The 24,990-nt window shown below is 44.7% G+C and overlaps 1 protein-coding gene across 20 annotated transcripts in view; it reads left to right on the forward strand.

Moving 5' to 3' along the window:
* The window catches only part of LOC138280823 (poly(rC)-binding protein 3-like), a 2,739,176-nt gene that overhangs the window by 2,590,240 nt on the left and 123,946 nt on the right, over positions 1 to 24,990 (forward strand). For 19 of the 20 annotated variants that reach the window (XM_069219527.1, XM_069219542.1, XM_069219532.1 and 16 more), the window contains one exon: positions 14,323 to 14,425. The gene's annotated coding sequence lies outside the window, so the exon portion shown is untranslated. Of the gene's footprint in view, positions 1 to 14,322; positions 14,426 to 24,832; positions 24,958 to 24,990 lie in introns of those variants that run through there. The other variant, XM_069219525.1, reaches the window with a different exon arrangement.

Below are 24,990 nucleotides of genomic sequence, written 5' to 3' on the forward strand. Positions count from 1 at the left end.
GTTTCTGTCTCTCCTTCTCTACTTCTAAGGACTGTCTATCCAAATCCAGCTGTTGCTTCTTGAGCTTCAGTCTGGTTTGTTCCACTCTCAATCTATTGAGCTCCCTTTCTAACAATCTGTCATCAGGGTGGGTGGAAGGGACATTCCTTGACACAGAAGTGTGGTGAGAATGGACAGAAGGAGACCTGTCCCTTACAGAAGGCATCCTAACAGCTTGGTTAACAGAAATATCAGTTCTACTGTGGTGAGAATGAATGCTCTTGCTATGATGTGAGACAACACTATCTGTATGGTGTGACTCAACCTCAGTACCAACTATGCTAGGCTGTCTAGTATTGGGCAGGCTAGGAAGTTTCTTTCCTGAATCTTTTCCTAGGGGAGTCCCTGGATCAGATTGGGAACCATTAGCTACTTTTTCAACAGATGGGGCCCTTGTGGCCTTATCTTGTTCTCTAAGCATGTTAAGCAATAATTCCAAGGAAGGATTCTTCCCTACACTCAAACCTCTTTCTACACAGAGACTCCTTGCTCCTTTCCAGCTAAGGTGGTCATATGCAAGTTTGGACAGATCAACATTTTGGCCTGTGCCAGACATTTTTAGAAAGAGTTTAAGTGATAGAAAAAGAGAAAAAAGTTTCCAGAACTTTTAGAAAGACAGAAAAAACTTTTTTTAACTTTTAAGAACTTTTTAGAAAGTTTAGAGGTACTTTTCAGCACTTTAGAAAAGAGGTGAGAAAAGAAATACAAAACTTTTTGGTTAGGTGTACATACACTGAACTTGTTTTGTATATTTTTCTCTTATGAAAAGTACAATGACAAGAGTGGTAAGTAGTCTCAAAGCACTTATCCCACCGCTGCACAACCAATGTAGGAGGCTGGACTGGCTTGTAGTGAGTACCTAGGGGTACTTGCACCTTGCACCAGGCCCAGTTATCCCTTATTCGTGTATAGGGTGTCTAGCAGCATAGGCTGATAGATAATGGTAGCTTAGCAGAGCAGCTTAGGCTGAACTAGGAGAGGAGTGAAGCTCCTACAGTACCACTTAGTGTCATATGCACAATATCATAAGAAAACACAATACACAGATATACTAAAAATAAAGGTACTTTATTTTTATGACAATATGCCAAAAGTATCTCAGTGAGTACCCTCAGTAAGAGGATAGCAAATATACACAAGATATATGTACACAATACCAAAATATGCAATAATAGTATTAGAAAACAGTGCGAACAATGTATAGTTACAATAGGATGCAATGGGGACACATAGGGATAGGGGCAACACAAACCATATACTCCAAAAGTGGAATGCGAACCACGAATGGACCCCAAACCTATGTGACCTTGTAGAGGGTCGCTGGGACTATTAGAAAATAGTAAGGGTTAGAAACATAGCCCACCCCAAGACCCTGAAAATTGAGTGCAAAGTGCACTAAAGTTCCCCAAAGGACATAGAAGTCGTGATAGGGGAATTCTGCAGGAAAGACACAAACCAACAATGCAACAACGATGGATTTCCAGTCGAGGGTACCTGTGGAACAAGGGGACCAAGTCCAAAAGTCACAAGCAAGTCGGAGATGGGCAGATGCCCAGGAAATGCCAGCTGTGGGTGCAAAGATGCTGCTACTGGACAGTAGAAGCGTAGGTTTCTGCAAGAACGACAAGGGCTAGAGACTTCCCCTTTGGAAGACGGATCCCTCACGCCGTGGAGAGTCGTGCAGAAGTGTTTTTCCGCCGAAAGACCGCCAACAAGCCTTGCTAGCTGCAAATCGTGCGGTTAGTGTTTTTGGATGCTGCTGTGGCCCAGGAGGGACCAGGATGTCGCCAATTGCGTCAGGGGACAGAGGGGGCGTCGAGCAAGACAAGGAGCCCTCTCAGCAGCAGGCAGCACACGCAGAAGTGCCAGAAACAGGCACTACGAGGATGCGTGAAACGGTGCTCACCTGAAGTCGCACAAAGGAGTCCCACGTCGCCGGAGAACAACTTAGGAGGTCGTGCAGTGCAGGTTAGAGTGCCGTGGACCCAGGCTGGACTGTGCACAAAGGATTTCCACCGGAAGTGCACGGAGGCCGGAGTAGCTGCAAAAGTCGCGGTTCCCAGCAATGCAGTCTGGCGTGGGGAGGCAAGGACTTACCTCCACCAAACTTGGACTGAAGAGTCACTGGACTAGGGGAGTCACTTGGACTGAGTTGCTGGATTCAAGGGACCTCGCTCGTCGTGCTGAGAGGAGACTCAAGGTACCGGTGATGCAGTTCTTTGGTGCCTGCGGTTGCAGGGGGACGATTCCGTCGACCCACAGGATATTTCTTCGGACCTTCTAGTGCAGAGAGGAGGCAGACTACCCCCACAGCATGCACCACCAGGAAAACAGTCGAGAAGGCGGCAGGATCAGCGTTACAGAGTTGCAGTAGTCGTCTTCGCTACTATGTTGCAGTTTTGCAGGCTTCCAGCGCGGTCAGCAGTCGATTCCTTGGCAGAAGGTGAAGAGAGAGATGCAGAGGAACTCGGATGAGCTCTTGCATTCGTTATCTAAGGAAATCCCCAAAGCAGAGACCCTAAATAGCCAGAAAAGAGGGTTTGGCTACTTAGGAGAGAAGGTAGGCTAGCAACACCTGAAGGAGCCTATCAGAAGGAGTCTCTGACGTCACCTGCTGGCACTGGCCACTCAGAGCAGTCCAGTGTGCCAGCAGCACCTCTGCTTCCAAGATGGCAGAGGTCTGGAGCACACTGGAGGAGCTCTGGGCACCTCCCAGGGGAGGTACAGGTCAGGGGAGTGGTCACTCCCCTTTCCTTTGTCCAGTTTCGCGCCAGAGCAGGGCTAAGGGGTCCCTGAACCGGTGTAGACTGGCTTATGCAGAAATGGGCACCATGTGTGCCCATGAAAGCATTTCCAGAGGCTGGCGGAGGCTACTCCTCCCCTGCCTTCACACCATTTTCCAAAGGGAGAGGGTGTAACACCCTCTCTCAGAGGAAGTCCTTTGTTCTGCCATCCTGGGCCAGGCCTGGCTGGACCCCAGGAGGGCAGAAGCCTGTCTGAGGGGCTGGCAGCAGCAGCTGCAGTGAAACCCCGGGAAAGGCAGTACCAGGGTCTGTGCTACAGACCACTGGGATCATGGGATTGTGCCAACTATGCCAGGATGGCATAGAGGGGGCAATTCCATGATCATAGACATGTTACATGGCCATATTCGGAGTTACCATTGTGAAGCTACATATAGGTAGTGACCTTTATGTAGTGCACGCGTGTAATGGTGTCCCCGCACTCACAAAGTCCGGGGGATTGGCCCTGAACAATGTGGGGGCACCTTGGCTAGTGCCAGGGTGCCCTCACACTAAGTAACTTAGCACCCAACCTTTACCAGGTAAAGGTTAGACATATAGGTGACTTATAAGTTACTTAAGTGCAGTGTAAAATGGCTGTGAAATAACGTGGACGTTATTTCACTCAGGCTGAATTGGCAGGCCTGTGTAAGAATTGTCAGAGCTCCCTATGGGTGGCAAAAGAAATGTTGCAGCCCATAGGGATCTCCTGGAACCCCAATACCCTGGGTACCTCAGTACCATATACTAGGGAATTATAAGGGTGTTCCAGTATGCCAATGTAAATTGGTAAAATTGGTCACTAGCCTGTTAGTGACAATTTGTAAAGAGAGAGCATAACCACTGAGGTTCTGGTTAGCAGAGCCTCAGTGAGACAGTTAGGCATCACACAGGGAACACATACATGTAGGCCACAAACTTATGAGCACTGGGGTCCTGGCTAGCAGGGTCCCAGTGACACATAACAAACATACTGAAAACATAGGGTTTTCACTATGAGCACTGGGCCCTGGCTAGCAGGATCCCAGTGAGACAGTGAAAACACCCTGACATACACTGACAAACAGGCTAAAAGTGGGGGTAACAAGGCTAGAAAGAGGCTACTTTCTCACACCATCTCTGCATAAGCCAGTCTACACCGGTTCAGGGATTCCCCAGCCCTGCTCTGGCGTGAAACTGGACAAAGGAAAGGGGCGTGACCACTCCCCTAACCTGCACCTCCCAGGGGAGGTGCCCAGAGCTCCTCCAGTGTGCTCCAGCCCTCTGCCATCTTGGAAACAGATGTGCTGCTGGCACACTGGACTGCTCTGAGTGGCCAGTGCCAGCAGGTGACGTCAGAGACCCTTCTGATAGGCTCTTACCTGTGTTGCTAGCCTATCCTACTTCCTAGGTAGCCAAACCTCCTTTTCTGGCTATTTAGGGTCTCTGCTTTGGGGAATTCTTTAGATAACGAATTCCAGGATTTCCTTTGTGCACAGCCAAGCCTGGGTCCCCGACACTCTAACCTGCAGTGCACAACCTCCTGAGTTGTCCTCCGGCGTCGTGGGATCTCCTTTTGTGACTTCGGGTGAGCTCCGGTTCACTCTTCTTCGTAGTGCTTGTTCCTGCACCTCTGCGGGTACTGCCTGCTTCTGTGAGGTCTCCCTATCTTGCTGGGCTGCCCCTCTGTCTCCTCAAGCAATTGGCGACATCCTGGTCCCTCCTGGGCCACAGCAGCATCCAAAAACCCTAACTGCCACCCTTGCAGCTAGCAAGGTTTGTTTGCGGTCTTTCTGCGTGGGAACACCCCTGAAAGCTTCTTCACGACGTGGGACATCAATCCTCCAAAGGGGAAGTTCTTAGTCCTCTTCGTTCTTGCAGAATCCACAGCTTCTACCATCCGGTGGCAGCTTCTTTGCACCCTCAGCTGGCATTTCCTGGGCATCTGCCCAATCTCAACTTTGTCGCGACTCTTGGACTTGGTCCCCTTGTTCCACAGGTACTCTCGTCCGGAAATCCACCTTTGTTGCATTGCTGGTGTTGGTCTTCCTTGCAGAATTCCCCTATCACGACTTCTGTGCTCTCTGGGGAATATAGGTGCACTTTACACCTACTTTTCAGGGTCTTGGGGTGGGCTATTTTTCTAACCCTCACTGTTTTCTTACAGTCCCAGCGACCCTCTACAAGGTCACATAGGTTTGGGGTCCATTCGTGGTTCGCATTCCACTTCTAGAGTATATGGTTTGTGTTGCCCCTGTACCTATGTGCTCCTATTGCAATCTACTGTAACTTTACATTGCTTGCATTACTTCCTTTTGCTATTACTGCATATTTTTGGTATTGTGTACATATATCTTGTGTATATTTCTTATCCTCATACGGAGGGTACTCACTGAGATACTTTTGGCATATTGTCATAAAAATAAAGTGCCTTTATTTTTAGTATATCTGTGTATTGTGTTTTCTTATTATATTGTACATATGACACCAGTGGTATAGTAGGAGCTTTGCATGTCTCCTAGTTCAGCCTAAGCTGCTCAGCTATAGCTACCTTCTATCAGCCTAAGCTGCTAGAAACACCTCTTCTCCACTAATAAGGGATAACTGGTCCTGGTACAGAGTGTAAGTACCTCTTGGTACCCACTACAAGCCAGACCAGCCTCCTACAGCAGCCTCGGGGGAGGGCTTGTACGGTGGCCACTCTCTATGCTCCCAACAGTGGACAAACACAGTTTCTCTTCAGCTTCCTGGAAGGGTTGGAGGGATATGCGGAGGGAGGGATAATGCTACTAGGCGACTTTAATTTGGTCTGGGATGCCTCCCAGGAAACAATACATCTCCAGAGAACGCCTGCAAGTGCTTTTGCAAAATCAATTAAGTCGGCCCTCCCCAGGTTAGGGCTCTTTGATTCTTGGCGTACCCTTAAGCCCACAGAGAAGGACTATACTTTCTTCTCCCATTCTCACAGATCCTACTCAAGGATGGACTATATGTTTTTAAGTCGACCCCTTCGTCAAACTCTCCGATCTGCAACCATTCATCCGATTATTATATATGACCATGCTCCGGTGGAGGTGGGTCTAGATTGGTCACTTTTGCGCTCGAAGGCCAGGAGGTGGTACTTCCCAAACATTTTAATCCGTGACTCAGCCGTCCGTGATGGCTGGCAGAGAGCTATCAGAGAATACTTCCAACATATTAGAGCGGGAGATACTATTCCCCCCCATTCTCTGGGACGCGTTTAAGGCTGTCATTAGGGGCACATGCATTTCCTTAGCGTCCACGCTATATCAGTTAAACTCTGAAGAACAACAGGTCTTAGAAAATGAACTGAAAGTAGCGAACAGGGCCATAAGCTCTCCCCTACCTGGCAGGCCCAGAGGAAGGTAACTGCCATTAAAGGCAAACTGCAATCCATATACACGAATGGAGCAGAAATAACACTGTTGAGACTTCAGAAGAAGCACAAAGAAAATGGTAATAAAATAGGCGCACCTCTGTCTAGGCAACTACGTGCCAAACAAGCCAAGGACTATATAGCGCAGGTGAATGATGAGACAGGGGAACATTATTCCAACGATGAGAAGGCATGAGCCTTTAGGGAGTTCTATGCACATCTATATCAATCCGATGAGCCGAAAGACGAAGTTCACGCGGCTATCAACTCTCTCCCATGTCACAAGGCGCAAGGTCCCGATGGGTATACTGCACATTTTTTAAAATCCTTTAGGGCGGAGCTAACAGCAAATCTTACTGAATTGTTCAATTATGTAAGAATGGAGGGTGCACTGTCCCCCACTATGGGAGAAGCCCTGATCACACTTATTCCCAATGTGGGGAGGGACCCTCTATTATGTGCCTCTTATAGGCCAATTGCCCTACTCAACCTCGATGCAAAATTATATTCCAAAATTCTGGTGCAGAGACTTGAGGGGTGCTGCCGGTTTTAATACATCCTGATCAGTCGGGCTTTATCAAGGGCCGACAAACGCACAGCAATTTGAGACGAGTCATCCACCTGATGGAAAAAGTAACAAAGAAACGGGTACCCGCACTAATGCTGGTGCTCAACACTGAAAAAGCATTCAAGAGGGTAGAGTGGTCCTTTCTGGTGGCGACTTTGCGACGTTTTGGGTTCGGGGGTCAATTCATTGTAATGGTGATGAACAACTACTCATGTCCCCGGTCCCGAATACTGGTAAACGGGGTGATTTTTCCCCATTGCTTTTTGCACTTAGTGTGGAACCTCTGACGGCACGGATTAGGGCATGTCTGGACTTTCAGGGCATCAAGTTTGGCCCGACCACCATAAAATTTCCCTGTTTGCCGACGACATTTTGTTGTTTGTTACTGAAACCCGCACTCGCCTCTTGACAATCCAGGAGGAGCTGGCTCTTTGTGAGCAAGTGCAGGCTTTAAAGTAAATAAGGGGAAATCTTATATCCTTAATTTGACCATACCGATGGCTGAAATGGGACAGATAACATCCACGTCTCCATTTATTTGGTGTAAAAAAGAAATTACATACCTGGGAGTCATGCTCGTTACTAGGGTTGCTGACCTGTTTAGAGCCAACTATCCGACCCTACTTAGGACTCTGCGAGCAGATTTTAAAAGATGGTCGTCGCTATTGCTTACTTGGCTGGGTCGTATCAATAGCATCAAGATGACGGTGCTCCCACGCTTCCTATATCTGTTCCAGAGACTGCCCATTGATTCCTATAGATTTTTTTTATGGAGACACGTACGCTGTTCACGAGGTTCACCTTAGTACCCCCACTGATACCACCCTTAAGGTTTGGGATATGGTGACCAGAGCTTATGAGATTACAACCTTTCCCTCAACACACACCCGAATACATTTTAATACGGCCTTTCCTCCAGCGATTTCACCAGGGCCCTTTGATAGGTGAAGGGAGGGAGGCTGTCTGCGGATTGCAGAACTGTTTCATGGGGAACAGATACCAGGGATGTGGAATTCCTATCGCCCGACGCCCGGGACATCTTGTTTGGGGTCAAGGGCAACAAGATTTTATGTTTACTTTGTCCTTGGGACAAGTAGGCCCAAGCCTCTGCCTGTTTATAGAGAATGGAACTCTCTGCAGTTGAGGTAATGTGTTTCCAAAAGATAATGCTGTTCAAACTTGTATTTATGGTTCATTATTTGAAAGCCTTCATTATTAGGGTGAGTGCTGTAAATAAATGTTTTGAGGTCACACTTCACTACTGACGTTGGTTCCAGTACAAAAAAAAAAAAAAGTGTATACACATGTTGGAAAAGTTTAGGCTATGAGGCTAAGTATAATGCTCCCAGAATGCTCTCTGATTAGATGCAAATGAAGTGTCATTTAGTAAAATGTGTTGATGCATGCTAGTATTTCCCAAAAATATTTCTAATGGAAAATCAGTGTAACCATTTTCAACACGATTATGGGAAGCATGAAAATAAACAAACACTGACAAAGCCAACTGATCTGACATATTTTTATAAGTCTTTTAGTTTCATCAATGCGTGTCTTGTTTTGACATGGCTTTTGTAACACTTTATTGTTGTGGGAGCTACCAGGCCCTCAACATTGTAACAAACACTGGCAACAAAAAAAAACAAAGGTTTTTGAACTCTAAAAGCACACGTTGCCACCAGTGGCATAACAAAGGCCCTGCAGCCACCCTCCAGGGGGCCCCTTCAGCACAGCACCTGCCCTGAGTGAGTCTGGAGAGGGGGCTCCTCTATGTTCTTTGCAAAGGGGCACCCTCCAGTTTCGTTACGTCACTGATTGCCACTGTAGTTCCTGACACTGAACAAAACTACTTTGTGTGCCAATATGCTCCTTGTGGAAGAGCAGAATGCGATCACTCACAGTAAAGCCAGCCGAAAGAGAGAGAAATAGAAGTTTAATAAAAAAAAATGTCTTTGTTAACACCAGACCTAATTAGGGACCAAGACCCACATGTAGGTAGCTTTTTGCATGTTGCAAACAGCGACTTTCGCTGTTTGCGACGTGCAAAAAGCACACTGCGATGCACAAACCCAGTTTTGCGATTCGGTAACCTGGTTACCGAATCGCAAAACGGGTTTGCGGCTCGCAATTAGGAAGGGGTGTTCCCTTCCTAATTGCGACTCGCAGTGCAATGAAGGATTGTTTTGTGACCGCGAACGCGGGTGCAAACCAATCGCAGTTTGCACCCATTTCAAATGGGTGCTAACACTTTTGCAAAAGGGAAGGGGTCCCCATGGGACCCCTTCCCCATTGTGAATGTCACTGTAAACATTTTTTCAGAGCAGGCAGTGGTCCTGCGGACCACTGCCAGCTCTGAAAAAATGAAACGAAAACGTTCCATTTTTCGTTTTTGTAATGCATCTCATTTTCCTTTAAGGAAAACGGGCTGCATTACAAAAAAAAAAAAAAAGCTTTATTGAAAAGCAGTCACAGACATGGTGGTCTGCTGTCTCCAGCAGGCCACCATCCCTGTGAGGGCCGCCATTCGCAAGGGGGTCGCAAATTGCGACCCACCTCATGATTATTCATGAGGTGGGCATTTGCGAAGCCCTTGCGAATCACAGGTGGTGTCAGGGACACCATCCTACATTCGGATTTGCGGGTCGCAAATCTGAACCTACCTACATGTGGCCCCAAATTCTTAAAGAAAGTCATAAAAGTGCACCCATAGTATATGTCGTACCCCTATAAAATATGTGTGAACTGTATTTTAGCATGGGTAAATAAGCATGTGTAGATTTGCTCATGTGAAAATCTATTGAGCATTTGCAAGTTCATTTTCCCTCAAGCCACTTTCTTCCCAACCCTGAAGAAGTTATAATTCTGCCATTGTCAGGAGTAAATGTCCAACCTTTCTTAATATGGGAAAATATTAGAGAGAAGCTGGTGAAAATCTTTAAAGCATACAGGTTAGTAGGTTTGCAGACTCAAAGGCATTCCAGCCCTGGAACTATTGCTTACTGCTTCCTTCAGCCCCAGTATGCAGATCTGCATAAAGGTGGCAAAATAAGGAAATTGCTACAGTAGGGATTGAAACTGCAAGTATTCAAGCCCTACTATGGTAGTAGCCCTGGCATAATCAGAGAGGCTATTATCAGAGCTCTTACATAATGAGATTGCTGCCATAGTTTGTCGCCACACTACATGGCACCAAAGGGACAAGTAGATCTTTTTACAGGACAAGTAGATTTGAGAAGCAACCTGTCCCCTGGACAAGTAGATATTTTAATAAATTCCACACCCCTGGATACGTACATTCGATAACTGCTGTAGGGACTTTCAACTGCCCCAATCCGAATACTACCATTACACACAGTTAATTCATTGGGATACACAGCCTCATATGCGAGAGGGTGCCACCAGGGACCTTCTCCCCATTGAGAGATTTGTGCAGCAGGGAGGAGTAGCGAGGGGCAGTATATCCACACTGAACAAAATATTGGCTTCCGCGCAACGCATTCATACCCCCTGACACATCCCTTTTTGGGAGCAGGTGCTGGGTTTATCAGTGGAGGAGGGTCTCTGGCATCACCTATTTCAGGATATAACCAAATACAACCGCTCAATGGGAGCCAGGGAAGCACACTATAAGCTACTTTACAATTGGTACCTCTATCCTGAGAAACTTAAAAAAAGTATACCTCCAGGTATCAGACAGGTGCTGGTGTGGCTGCGGAATGTTGGGGGATTTCAGGCATATCTGGTGGGACTGCCCTGCCATCCGCTCTTACTGGAGCGAAATCCTATCACATTTAAAAGAGATGCTGGGCTACCCTATGCCGACATCTCCAGAGCATATTCTGCTGGGCCTCCCCGGCCCGGAACTGAAACATCAAATGCACAGAGATCGCTCCATAATGTGACTGGCGTTTGGGGCGGCGAAGACGGCTTTAGCGTCATATTGGAAAAAAGTGGACCCACCTCCAATAGCATTGTGGTATACGAGGTTGTGACGTGACCTCGCCATGGAGAGTTTAGCAGATAAAATGGATGACCCTCGAAGAAGCTTCAACTATATTTGGGACCCCTTGGTTCGGTTCCTCTCAAAGGGCCTGCCTCTCGCAGCTTGTAGCCCACACCTTTCGGCTCTGCATCTTTTCCATGTTTAGGGGCTGGATTGAGAAGGGATGATGAGAGTGACTAAGAGTGACGTTTCCGGGGTCAGGGATGGGTCTCATAGGCTGATGTCCTTTCAATCCTCCTCTGTTGTGCTGAGAGGGATAGATCACTTGTTGTGTTGTTAACTTTTGTTATTACTATGTTTAATGTTTTAAGAATTTAGTAAACTACTTCACCAACTGCTGGGGGTGCCGGGCGTAATGAGATGTGTACTTCTCACCTAATTGGTATGCTATGACCTGGTCGGGGAGGGGCGGGGGAAGCCGCAGCATATTGTGAGTGGCTTGACGCCTTCTGTAAAAACAATTTAACAAAAAAAATGGATAAGGCGACAAATAGCTGGAGGAAGATCTTGAATCCTGTTATTACAGAAAGGACATTGGGGGTCATTACAACCCTGGCGCACGGTGTTAAAGCGGCGGTAAGACCGCCAACAGGCTGGCGGTCTTGTTTTTGGAATTATGACCATGGCGGTTACCGCCATGGTCATCCGCCGCTTCTCCGTTCCGCCCGCTGGGCTGGAGACCTGGGTCTCCAGCCCGGCGGCCATGACAATACCGCCACCGGTATTGTGACCCGCCTTACCGCCGTGGATTTCCAGCGGTAGGAACCGCCATGAAATCCATGGCGGTAAGCACTATCAGTGCCAGGGAATTCCTTCCCTGGCACTGATAGGGGTCTCCACCACCCCCCACCCCGACTCCCTCTCCTACAACCCCCACCACCCCTGCCACCCCCCAAGGGTGGCAGGATCCACCTCCCCACCCCAACCCCCAACATTACCTTACACATACACACCCGACACTCACGCAGGCTCCACCAACACAAATACAAGCACACACACCGACACACATGCCAGCATCCACACACACAGTCAGACACGCATTCCCACATTCACACATACACGCATACATCCATACAGACATACCTACAGACATACACGCACTCATTCACAAAACACGCAACACCCCCGCAAGCATACACGCACTTACACACCCCTCTACATACACCCACGCACACCCCCATGCATGCACACAACACACAACACCCCCCTCCCCTAATGGATGATCGACTTACCTGTTCCGTCGATCCGCCGGGAGGGGACGGGAGCCATGGGGGCAGCTCGCCGACACCACACCGCCAACAGAACACCGCCGCGCAGAATCACAGGACGTGATTCGCTGGGCGGTGTTCTGTTGGCGTGGTGGGGGAAGCAACCTCCACTTCCCCGCCGCCCGTCACTATGGCTGTTGGCGGCTCTCCGTCGGAAAAACGACGTAGAGCTGCCAAGAGTCATAATATGCCGAGCGGAAAACCGCCACCACTGGCGGCCTTCAGCACGGCGGTCCCTCGGCGGTCTTGTAAAAAGACCGCCGAGGTTGTAATGACCCCCATTGTCTTTTCAGTAGGCCTTCCTCATCCATGATGCTCTGTTGTCCATCATAGGGAGGCCACTTCATTTCATATTTGCTTGGAAGCAGTGAACTTCAGCCTCAAGGCTGAATAATACTTCAGGCCTCCATACGAGTGCCCCGTAAATTCTGATTGACCTGGTACCGGAAGTTGACAGGCCCATCCAAATTATAAGGTATGTGTGTTTCACACAGAAAAAATCTGAGTTTACCATCTTAAAATCCAGGCAACAATATGCAGGAATTGGAATGGAAACACTAGTTCCTGCATTTCTTTGACCAAAATGTCATAATTCTATTATTTGCCTGCATCTGGAAATAACGGCATACCTGGTAATGATAATTCAGGGACAGGAAAATAAAATGGATTTTAATGGACCTTTCATATTGAGGACTTAGGTAGCTCACCTACTATTCACCACTCACCATGTTAATATCATAACAAAATGAGAGATCAGCCTGTAATCTTCCCCCTCCCCACAGCTTTTATTCGAAAGACCCTGACCTGCTTTTAATGACCTTTTCATATGCTCTAGCAAACTACCTTCCCATATCGCCTGCCTTGTAAGCTTCAAGTTAAACAAAGTGCTGTTGTCTAAATGAGTAAAATTAAAGATTTCCCTCTCAGCGTTTTTCATTTCAGGTCAGACGCAGTAACTTACCAGAGAATTCCCCAGCGCTTTCCAATGGCTTAGTACTGACCCTGCCACTATGTGAACCTGTCATATTTAGAGGTGATTACACCACCTAGCCAGTGCTTAATGCGAGCCCTTGTTGTTGGTTGGAGCCGCCAGCATTCATTTAAGGGAACCAGGACTTATCTTTCCTTATCAGACTTTGATAGAGAGCAAGAGAAGGAAAACTCTCAAAGGAGGAGGAAGCGAAAGTTGGACAAGTCACAAAGGGAGGAAGCAGGAATCTTCAAGAGTGAGTTACAGGGGTAGGATGTGTAGGGTGTGTCTGGTAGTGGATGAAAGAAGCATGAGATGGTTTCGAGGCTACACAGCCTTGATAATCGGCACACCAATATGTTTTAGGAACGCAGGTTTCTGAGCAGAGCTATGGGCATCATCACTTATACAAATTAATTACTACACAGAGCACTTGATACTGTTGGTCACAACATGAAACAGTGAGCCGAAGGTGCAGTGTTCGGTAAGTGTGGTGTGCACCTGTTCAGGCATGAATGAGCATATGGAAAGCAAGGTCCTAGCTATCATTGCTGCAGCAGGTGCAGTGGCACCCTGGATTTTTCTGTCCAGCGTGGTGTAACAGGAGTCCATTATCTCCCCTCTCAATCAGGCTTGAGCCACTGGTGCAAAGGAACCTGGCCAGAAGGTTAGTCAGAGCAAATGAGTTGTATTTGAAAGAGTAATACTAAAACAGTTGCACCCCATGAACACATCAATTGATGTGTGCTACAGCAACTGGAATGCTACCACATTCAACAGGTATTAGATGGCATATTCGCCCCAGACTTTAGCCCATTTCACCTAGGTGAAAGGCGGACAGCCCTGTCTGTTTGCAGTTTCACTGTGCTGAAGCATTTGGTTTTTGTTTCCAGGTATCCTGCTATAGTTAAGTTGTGTTTTACACAGGGGTGGCTCTTTCACCATGGCAAAGGAGTGTCACCCCCCTGGCTAAGCCAGGAGCTGAAAGATAAAACAATATTTAACTATTGTTTTATCTTTCAGCTGCTGGCTCAGCCAGCAACATGTTCCGGGAGGGACGGCATGGGCCACGTGAAGTGGGAGGTGGGATGAGGAGAGAGGGCACCTAAGTGTGCATGTGTGTTTGGCCAACTGTATCAGGCCGGCCAAACACACATGCAGAAAACCCACTAGCTATGTAAATAATTTTCATATAAATTCACTGTGTACATTTGTTTTATATAGCGATTCTAAACTTCTAGCACCAACTTTATCCCAAGCTCTGGCTGTACTCATGCATCTCCTATACTTAAATACATTTTTTTCATTTTATTGTCAGAAAAAATCTGTCAACTCGGCTCGAAGTACTGCAAATCCAGTTATTTTCCGATCTGACTACTGGGTACCAATTCCTACAGAACATTCACATTTGGAAAAAAGAGGTTAGTTTTACTTGTAAAATCAATGTGCTTTTGTCAGATTTGAATCTCTTTTTCTCCCAACTCGATTTGCTTTTGCCCAAAACGATGTAATATGATCTATTAAGTCTTTTGTCATGAATCGTTTTTCATTTATTTATTTTTTGGTTTATGAAGCTCTTTGTCATGAGAAATGCTGGAAAATCTCACAACTTTTGGTTTTGTCAAGAAATCACCTAAGTCTATTCCTCTGTGAACTGGGTAGCATTCTTAGATCCGCTTCACCTTTTTCGTCTCCCTGCCTTCATCATAACACAGTGGTTCTTAACCTGTGGTCCGGGGACCTCCGGGGGTCCACGAGGCCTACTCTGGAAAGTGTGCATCTGTCTTACAAAATTAAGTAATATTAAAATTAATACATTAACATCATTAAAGTAGATATACCAGGAAGAAACAATGAAAATGTGAAAACTTTGTGAATTAAGCAATATATTTCAATATTTGGGCATTTGATTAGTGTATACTTCTTTTTGTATTTTTCTGTATTGCTTTGAGGTTCAAATCATGAAACGTGCTTAAGCCGGGGACCCTTGGCTTCCAATATTGACTCAGTGGGGGTCCCCAGATTCCAGTAATCAGTCAGTGGGGATCCATAAAAGTCAAAAGGTTAAGAACCACTGCCATAACATATAGGGGCATGTTTACAAGAAACGGGTGCAGCATGTTGCTGCTCCAAAGTTAGCAGCAGTATACCAGTTTTGAAATGCAGGGATGCTCCGTATTTACGAAAATACAGCGCACCCCTGCATTTCCCCTTGCGCTGGTGCTAAACTAAGCAGCCTGCACCAACGCAGTCATCATTGCACCATAGTGTATGGGTGTCCCTTCCTGCACATAAACAATCCCCCATGGCATTTTGCTTCTTCTACATGTGCAGCAGAAAGCAGCACACATAGAAAAAGCAAAAAAACGAAGAGGAATAAAAGTGTTCCTCCTCGTTGCGCCATGCTGATGCCACCCCTAGGGTGGCGTTAGATTTTGGCGCTGCCTCAGATTTATGCCTTCTTGTAAATCTGGGGCAGCATCAAAAGCAATGGGTGTTGCGTTGGAACAGACTTGAAAGCAAGTACACCTGCCATGTATTATGATTTATGGACGTATGTTACTTATCCTTATTTCTAATACTTGCCCCTGTAGAGGCTCTTAGAGGAAACAGACTCGGGTTGGTTCCTTGAAGGACTGTGTTTGTCAGAGCCGACGTTTAAGAGATGGTCACCATGATGCAAACCATCCCATGATGAAATAGGGATGTCAATGAATTTGAGTATGGAAAAATTGATGTGGGAATAGTGTAATTTTAAATGCTCGTACTAATTGGACACAACTGTATAAATGAGCGAAAAAGGCTAACGTTATGTGATGTGTAAATAATAGCTGTATAGCAGGGTCTTTGAAATAATGTAATTCCATGACCGCACAATTATGGATTTACCACAACTGCTGAATACGCACCAGCGTCTGCATAATTTCCAGACTCCAACAAAATAAATTATTGTAACTCAAATTAATTAAAATGTAATGAATTAAAATGTACAACAAAATACTGCAGGCTGTGTCGCACAGTGGTAGTCCGTTGCAAAGGTTAACTGGTCACTATTCAGTTGCTGATAGCTGTATTCATGCGTTAAACAGGTACTAATAAAGGGCAACATTTACCCAGACCATATTAAAATGTATTCCGACGGCAACATAGCGAACTAATACTACCACAGAATGGGTTTCATTATGCCACATAATTTTCCTTTCCTGCCATAATTCAAACTCTCTCTTACTTAATTTGTTTGTCTGTTGCTGCAGTATTCCAGTGACCGTTGTATAGTGCTTTGTACTATGAAAAATAATTAAATTATAAATTTAGAAATATCATCAATAATGTATTTTTGTGAACATAACATTCAAGCAAAGCCTGAGTGTATAAGAGGCAAATAAGAGAGATACTCGGGGTGGAAATTAATAAGGACTAAGGGGCATATTTATACTTTTAGATGCAAAAACTGCACTAATGCAGTTTTACATCAAAAAGCTTAGCATCAGCTTGCGCTATTCCTGAGCGCTGGCCGGGCGCCATATTTATGGAATGGCGCAAGCCAGTGCAAAGGATGGGCTAGCATTAAAAAAAATGATGTTAGCCAGGTGGGGGTGGCAGTATAGAAGAAGGGGGTTTTGGACCAAAAAATGACACTAGGCTGGTTAAAGGCATAAAAAATGCCTCCTACCAGCCTAGCATCATTTTCTGATGCAAAACCATTCATACCACATGACTCCTATCTTAGAAAAGACAGGAATTCATGTCCACTACCCCAATGGCCAGCACAGGAGACCAGTGTCCCCTGGGCATGGCCACTGCACCCTGTGCCATGCAGGGGGCACCAAGTAGGGGCCCGATGGCACTTTAATTAAAAGAGGTAAAATGATTACCTATACTTACCCTACTTAACTGGGACGGGGTCCCCCATCCTCCGCTGTCCCTCTGGTATGGGTGGGGGTGTTCTTGGGACTTGAGGAGTGCACCTGTGGAGGACCCATTTCATGGTGTTTAACCATGGAAATAGGTCCACAGGTCCCCTATCTCCTGGTCTGACCCAGGCTTTAATAATGGTGTAAAGCAAGCTTTGCGCCATTATTTAGCTCCTCCTCCCACCTGTGCATCATTTTGTGGGGCTATGGGGTTAGCACCATTTTTTAGATGGGAACTCCTACTTTGCCTCTCATTGATGCAAGATAGGTTCACACATCTAAAAAATGGTGCAAACTCCAGCATTTTGGCATTAGACGTGTCTAACGTCAAAATATAAAGGTGGAGTTAGGTTTGCGCCGAATTTGCGTAAAGAAATGACGCAAATTTGGCACAAATGGAGTATAGATATGCCCCAAAGTTTTTAGGAGTGTTAATTACAGTTTAAATGCTGGAAAATTCATTTGTTCGAAATATTTGTTTTTTGTATCAATATAGATTGGTGGGGGGGGTTTGGAGGAGGCTGCCAAGCCACAGCCTACAGTTTTACAACAAGCAGGATGCTTAATGGGCTTATATATGAAACAGACTCGACTTGCTACTTTGAATGGCAAGTGTGGTTGACTGAGATTTTATCATTCAGAGTAGCGGGGATGCTCTGCTTTCCCTACTCTTTGTGGCTACTGCTGTCCCAGGAGGAATGAAATACTGAAGCCTCCTGCCCCTGCCCTCAAGACTACAAGCAACATTCCCTTCTAAATCTTGGAAGGGCTGAACAAGGAAAAAAATAAGTGAAGATCACTGTTAATTGCAAATGGATGCTGGAATTAATAATGAAAAATTGCCTTTGCCGCAGAAGGGGGTGCCCCATAAACAATTAAATTGGCGGGAGGGGGATAATAAGTCAATGTGATCTACACAAAAAAACATTCAGCTTGTACCTAATTTGAATAATGCAATGCGATCTGTAGCATTCTTTTATTATGTGTGATATGTTTTATTATAAATCATTTATCAAACCTATTGATACATTAATATAAGTAGAATCCCTTTCATAATCTCATTCCAATACATCATTTTTTATACTGTTGTTCTTAAGCCATTCAATCTCCATAAAAACGTTAACGCACATTTTGGTGGTGACTTAGCCACTAGAACCGCCTTCTTCAGGACAAACAAACACATTCTCTTCTAATCACAAAATGATTTGTTCATATTTAGGGGCATATTTACTAATCTTTCACACAAGGTAAGACAGCAAGCAAAGTTAATGTGTAGAACTTTAATAAAATAATCCCAGGCAATCGGCATGTTTTGTAGGCAAAAGTTTGTACATGAATTCATGGGGACAGGAGCTGGCAGCTGCATGCCCAATTTGCGAAACTTCCATCTGATCTTTTATTCATGAGAACCACAAAAGGTGTGAAAATGCGCATCCAATGAGGATACAAAAAAATGATTACTTCATCATTATAATCAGATACATGGTAAGACATTGATCTAAAAGTACAGCTATTACAAATTCATCACTATCGAAATAAAAGACAACTCATGGCAAAAGCGTGATACAAAATGGTTGCGGTGTTACATTTGCATGCCCAATAGTGGGGACTCTGCAATGTGTACATTTACTGATTCTGCACAATTCCTACCCAATCAAATGCAGGCCTTTAGGCCTTTGGCTATATATGGTCATAGGCATGTCTAACTATTGCTGAACAGGCAAGGCGATGCATACCACAGGAGATATCTTTTGTGCAAGCCTTGCGTTACAAGCTGCTCAGCGGAATACATAAGTTTACCTTAGGTCGTCTGACCTCCAGGCACGTCTTGCTGGCCTTGTCATCACTGACTATCACAGGACAGAAAAGGGGACCAAATGGATTCTAGTGCCGATAAAATGGCTTCAACAGCTGCACTATATTGCGTGAAAGGAAGAGAGCAGCAATGCTCTGTACTTACAAAGATATGCAGCTTTTCTGCTCTCTGCTTGGACTTGTAAACTGTGCTGCCTCGAGACAGTGCAGGCACCCTTGCACCATAGTTCTGGATTGTTTTTGTGCAGTAAGGAATACCTTCATGCACAAAAACAAGCCTTAGAATAGATTTCTTCTTCCTAGATGTGCTGCAGAATGCAACACACATGGAGAGAGGATCTAATGAGAAGAAATAAAGGTATTTCTCCTTGTTATGCCTCACTGAGGTAGAAATAACATTTTGTTACATTCCCAGATTTACTAGCATTATTAAATCCAGAAATGCACCAAAAGCCAGTGGCGAATGCATGGAACGCCTCCCAGCTTGAAATGAAATGTAACAATAATCCACCAAAACATTTCCTTTAATACAATGAATATTATTTGAGTTATGGTCCTACAAAGAACCTGTAGGTCTTGGTTCTGGTCACCATCTTCCTACTGCGCTGCTATTCGTTTAACTGTGTATAGGTTCACCTTTGTATAATTTATTTGATAGTCATTCATTTTCTGTGTCAAAGAGAGAGTTCAGCATTATGTTATTGGAAATTCCAGACTGTGATAGTATTCTCTAAGAGTTCCTTGCAATTACTGGATTTGTCAAACATGACTTGCCCTAATGGCAGTCTGCTGTGAACAATGCAGTTTGAGTTTTAAGAGTAATTGGGACATTGACGTTTCACTGAACTGTGGGATACTTACAGCATAATGGCCGCAGATCACAGCTGTAAGCTAAACAAAGGTGGTTTCTTCTGGATTTGCATTCTCTCTTTAAGACTGCCAAAATCGAAAAAAATAAACAATTTATCAGTTCTTAATAAAGGAGATTTATGGCCTGATTTAGTGGTCGTGGAGGGTATTATTCCGACACAAATGTAACATATCCCTTCTGCCTTATTACAATTCCATTATAGCCTACGGAACTCATAATTCTGCGGACAGGATCATTGTCACGTTTGTGATGGAGTAACCCCTCCGCCAAACTCTAAATCATGCCCTATGTATGTTTGGATATTGAGTACAAATGCATTGTTTTGAGAAAAACTGCCTTTATTTTAAGCCTCACCAAAGGAAAATCTAGGTTAGCAAAAAATGCAGGTGGCAGCTAGGCAGGTTTCACGCATTAGTATTTGGAGCACATGGAGAAGGGTTTGAAATAGTAAGATGTGAAGTATGTAGGAGGGAGATAGAGGAGAAAGGAGTAAAGATGAAACAGATTTGGATGCAAGAAAGGAGGATGGAAAAGAGAGACTGGAAAGCAGGGAAAGCTGATGGGATACATTGGTGTAGGCAGAAAACAAAGAAAAAAAAAGGAAAACAAGAAAGAGGTGGAGAAGAACCGGAGGAGGAAGGAGTGAGGATAGTACAGAGAAGAAAGAGTACGGCAGTGCGAGACATAGAGGCAAGGCTGGACTGAGAGAGATAATAAGCCCGGGCACCACAACAAAAGTGCTCCCATTAGTGAGTCATATAGCTAAAAAAGGCACATTTGAAAAATCAAGGCAGTTTGGAGCTTGTAACCACGCTGTGCAGGTGAGAGACTGCATGTATTTGTGTTTGCTTGCTGCAGATAATGTTTGTCGTAATATCAGGGAAATCGACAGTAAAAAAAGGCCTTGCAGACCATAAAATCGGCCCACAAAGCCAAAAAACGGTCCACACACAAACCTATCAGACCAGAACTTCAGGCACTCCCAGATTGCCCGAAGGGCCAGTCCAATGCTGTGAAGGACAAGAGGAAGGGAGAGATGATAGGAAGCCAGCGGAGGGCATGGAAAGGAGAACGAAGACAGAGAGCAATAAAGGTAGGGAACAAGGAAGGAATGATTGAATGAAGGAAGGAAGAACGGAATGGAGAATGTAAATAAGGAAGCAGGCAAAGGATAGGCAAGAGGCATGTGAGAAAAGGACGAAGAAAGGGACAGGCAGCTCGCGGAAAGAGAGAAAAGAGTCGAACAATGGCGGAAAATGGACGGAGAAGGATGGTGGAAAAGGCAGTTAGAAAGAGGCTGAGAGCATGGGCGTTATGGATGAAGATACACGATGGAATGTAGTGAGGCTTAGAGTAGACTAGTAAAGAAGGGATGAAGACAGGAAAGAAAAGAAGAATAAATGGTGTGAGGGGCAATGAAAGGAAAAGACTGACGCACATAGAAAGAGGAATGGTGATGGGGTGCATAGTTGCAGGGACATAACTATTAAAACAAAAAGTGAACTGTGGCAAAACAACAGTGCATGGGAAACATTTACAGCAGCATCACTCTTGCTATTTACAAGTGAAAATATCTCCCTTTTATTTTGTAGAAAATGACTTTACATTAGACTTCAAATCGTGTGTATAAACAGAGTGTTCAGACAAAAGGTAGTGTGTTACTAAAAATTATCTGAGACTCTTGTTGCATGTTTTGGAAAAATACATTTCACATTTCGGGTTGGGTTGGGTCATTGTATTTATTTGTGTTTTCTGTGTTTTGGATTGTAGAAGTCAATGAACCAATGGTCCCCAGTAAAAACTATAACTGACAAAGACAGTATGTATGGCATTGGCACCCAGATCGTTGGATTTGTCAATGCTTGTTTTGTTGCTGCTGGGTCCTCAACAACCTTAAAAAAGGGTAAAAGAAAAAATATGTTTTTGGTCTCTAAAAGTACACATTCCCATAATAGTCCTTGGCTCATACAGGACCTACTTTGTGTGTAGGTGTGTGGGTGTGCTTCACTCACAGTGAAGATAGCCAGTGGCTGAAGTGGGCTGACCCCATTGCCCCATGCAGTATTCTGTAACGGATGGAAGAAAAGTGTGAATGACACATAAACAGACTAATGGGTGAATTGGGCAGGCTGAACACCCACATGAGTAAATATATTACACATATAATGTTAGTAAAATAGAAAGGTCTTGGCTAACACTAGTTTTAAAAATGAACTAGTTCTGTGATTTTGACTAAATTATGTATAGCCATGCTCCCTGAGGTGAATCTATTATATTTTGTACAGTACAAATTCACTTGCTAACACACAAATCAATTTAATCCACCTCCTTGTACATTACAAACATGCTCCTTCTCTCACCTGAAAAGTAAATTAATTCCTGAAGGAGTATTTCAATGAGTCAGTTTCATGGAGCCCCATTTCACCTACTTTCTAATGGGAAAATGAGCAATAGAATAATTTGGCGAGTTTTACTCGCACCCTGGATCATTACTACTGCAATTGCTGCTTTCAGGGCCTCTGTTAATACTATTACTGATGCTACATTCTTCAGGATTGTTACTATATAGTGCTACTGTGCACTACACCTACAAGCCACAATCTTAATAGAAGTGCCACTGATATTACTATTATTAATACTACGACTGGTATCATTCCACAAACTGCAACAGTAACTATTTCTGCTGTAACTGGGTGTGACAATCACCAAACAAGTGGTACTTACGGGGGAAGTGTAGCCCTCGACTTCCATGGCAAATAATGAATCGAAAACCTTCCTCCTAGGTAAGGTTTTTGTTCAGTCATTCATAACCTTTATTCAAATTTAAACAAAATCATGGCTTCTTATTAAAGGGCTCATATCTGAGAAAAAAATCTTCTTGAAAAGAAAGCATATCAAGGAAAAAATAGTTGCTTATACATTCGTGCTCCTGTATCGTGACGGCGTAGTGAAAGCGAGTAGTGTGTATTCAAAGTGCACAAGAGTCATATATAAATTTATAGACAAATGTGGCTGAACTGGATCTCATTGTCTTAAAAAACTTTCAAAATGACGATGTTAGCAGACACAACACAATGAACAACAGTGCATATCAAAGCATGTCGACGTTTTGACCCAAAACACTATGGGGCACATTTAAGAGCCCCTAGCACCAGTGGAGCGTCACTTTACGTGACACTTGAGTGCCACTAACCTCTGCTCCATATTTCCAAGCAGGTGTAACACTACTTTTTGTGGTGTTACACCTCCTTGTAAATATGGGCCCCTCCCACGCAGTTTTCTGCATCAGAGGGGTGTGCAATGGGTGTTGCTGTGGGCGTGCCACAGCAACACCTATTGCATTTTGACGCTGCCTCAGTTTTATGAGATTTTGTAAACCTGAGTCAGCGAGTGGCGTTAGCAAGGTGCAATGAGAAGGAATACTTTTATTCCTCCTCGTTTCTTGCTTTTTTTATACATGCTGCATTCAAACACCAAACTTAAAAATGGAAATGATTTAAAAAACAATAATAGACATTAAAAAGGAAGCTAACTTTATTTCTCTTGATTTTCTTTAAAAAACGTAGTGCCTGATTACGAGTACAGCGTTCCATAGGCCCACCGTACCTGCTCTGTTGTTCCGACTGACGCATCCTTGGCAGTCCAACTGCCAGATGCGGATCCTGGCAGTCAGACTGCCAGGAGTAGGGATCCCAATGGGTTGGCAGTGGTAAAAGTTGTGGTCAGCCACAGTTCTGCATCGCCGTGCTGATCACAACTTTCCTTTCATCCAGCCTTTCCATGGTGGGGGTCCCCACCATGAAAAGGCTGGCAGAGAGGCAGAGTTGGGGCCACAGTTGGGGCCCTGCACTGCCCACAACCATGTTGTGGCCAGTGCAGGGCCTCCCATCAGCACCCTCAGAATGGGCACCATCTGCGATGGCAGACCGTGCACATTCCGAGGGTGCTAGGGACACTATCTGTGTGACGGCATTGGCCTTGGCTTCCTGAGGGAGTGGAGGCCAATGCTGCCGCACTGTTTCGGCCAGTCAGCCCAGCAGAAAAATTGTAATATGACGGTGGTGCGTCCGCCGGCTTGATGGGCACCTCCCCACTACTGTATTGGAGTTTGGGCGGTCCAACCGTCAAACTCATAATTAGACCCTTAGTTTCCTCTCTCAAGTAACAAACCACTACCTCTGAAACTCCAGGACAATATTTGTGTTTTAATTTAAATACGTAACGTATAAAATTACTCTTCATTCGATCATATAAATATAGATCATAAAAGAATCACAGTACAGTACATTATATAAAAGCAAGTTATAAATAGTAGTAAAATGTTCACATAAAAGTCCTGCTTCAAATCCAGCTAAAAACAAAATGTATCATCTTATAACCAAAATAGCTAAAACAACATCCTGCGCCAAGCCACAGCACCTTTTAAGATGTAGCCAACAGAACTGCATACATCATGATCATTGAGCTGTTGGAGAAAAAGCAGAGCTGCCCTGCAGGTAATGAAGTTCCTTTGCTGTAATAATGGTACCCAATACTGTTTCTTAAAAAACGAATAACATTTACAAAAAACTGCAAAGTGCAGCAGTGTTTGAGGGGGTTGTTCTTCACAAGGGCAGACGTAAATATCACCAGAAGAGAATTGCCCTTGGGGAAAGGACAGCAACCAGGGACAATAGCATTCGTTCGTATGCATTGTGGACATACAACAGGTATGGTGCAGGTCCCGGTGACATTTGGGCCATAGAATACTCCTTGACTGTCAGCTTCATTACCTCATTAACCTTCCGGGCTGCCTGTCTGTGCCCAAGAAAGTATAAATATAGTCAATGTGTTTTCAAAGTTCACCAGAGCTTAGTTGTTTGTAATATTACCCACCTTATTATACAAGATGGACCATTTTCTTAAAGGTGTTATTATGTCATCATATCCTTAATATAAACTGGTAACTGGTAACCACTAGTACTTTTATGTGTTTTTTCATTGTGATGCTGAAGTCTATGAATGTAACTGCCTGTGTGAGATCAGTCATTAATTGAAACCTAATGAATTTGTTGTCTGCGAAAAGACACAATCAATGAAAGACATTCAGTAACTTTTCTGTGCATTGAGTTTGCAGTTTTTGAAAAGATAGAATATTCTTCAATACCCAGGTGCTTCCCTATTGTTAACTGCCTTTTTGTTTAGACAAACTGGAGTGCCTGGATTGCTGAGAAGATTATGTGGCAGCTGGGAGAGAAGCATTGCGTCTCAGATCCAGCTGTGGAGGTTTCTTCATCTTTGCACTGAAAATGTGCCCTCCTGCTACATTCTTCTGAAATGTGAGATTTCCGAGAGAATGTTTGTAGTAGCACAGGTGGGTTGTACGAAGTGTTCTTCTGAGGAGCAG

This window comes from Pleurodeles waltl, chromosome 2_2, assembly GCF_031143425.1.
Source record: "Pleurodeles waltl isolate 20211129_DDA chromosome 2_2, aPleWal1.hap1.20221129, whole genome shotgun sequence".
NCBI classification, from domain to species: Eukaryota; Metazoa; Chordata; class Amphibia; order Caudata; family Salamandridae; genus Pleurodeles; species Pleurodeles waltl.